We start from the raw sequence: 388 nt of genomic DNA, 5'->3' as shown, positions 1-388 counted from the left end.
GTGATATAGTCATCACCCTGCTGCAGAAGACGTCGGATACCTTGCCACCAATGGGACGCTTCACCGACAAGCATATAGGCAGCAAACTCGACACGCTGTCCTTCAGGCACCACTTGCGCTTGCAGCGCTCGCTCTATAGCCTGAAACCATGTATCAGCCTCAGTCGGGCTAGTAATCCCCTTGAACTTAGGCGGATTAACCTTCAAAAAGTTTGCCAGCGTCATCGGGCCATGAACTCCACCTCCATCATTACCATGGTTGTTCATCTGTTGACCAAGAGCCTCAGCAGTGGCTTGCATAGGCTGCTATAACGTAACGAACAAGGATAACCAACGCGAGATTATATATATACAAAGGAGTGTCAAAAACAGGAATATCAAGACTCAAG

Source organism: Arachis duranensis, chromosome 1 (assembly GCF_000817695.3).
Source record: "Arachis duranensis cultivar V14167 chromosome 1, aradu.V14167.gnm2.J7QH, whole genome shotgun sequence".
Taxonomy (NCBI): domain Eukaryota; kingdom Viridiplantae; phylum Streptophyta; class Magnoliopsida; order Fabales; family Fabaceae; genus Arachis; species Arachis duranensis.
This window is presented reverse-complemented; position numbering follows the sequence as displayed.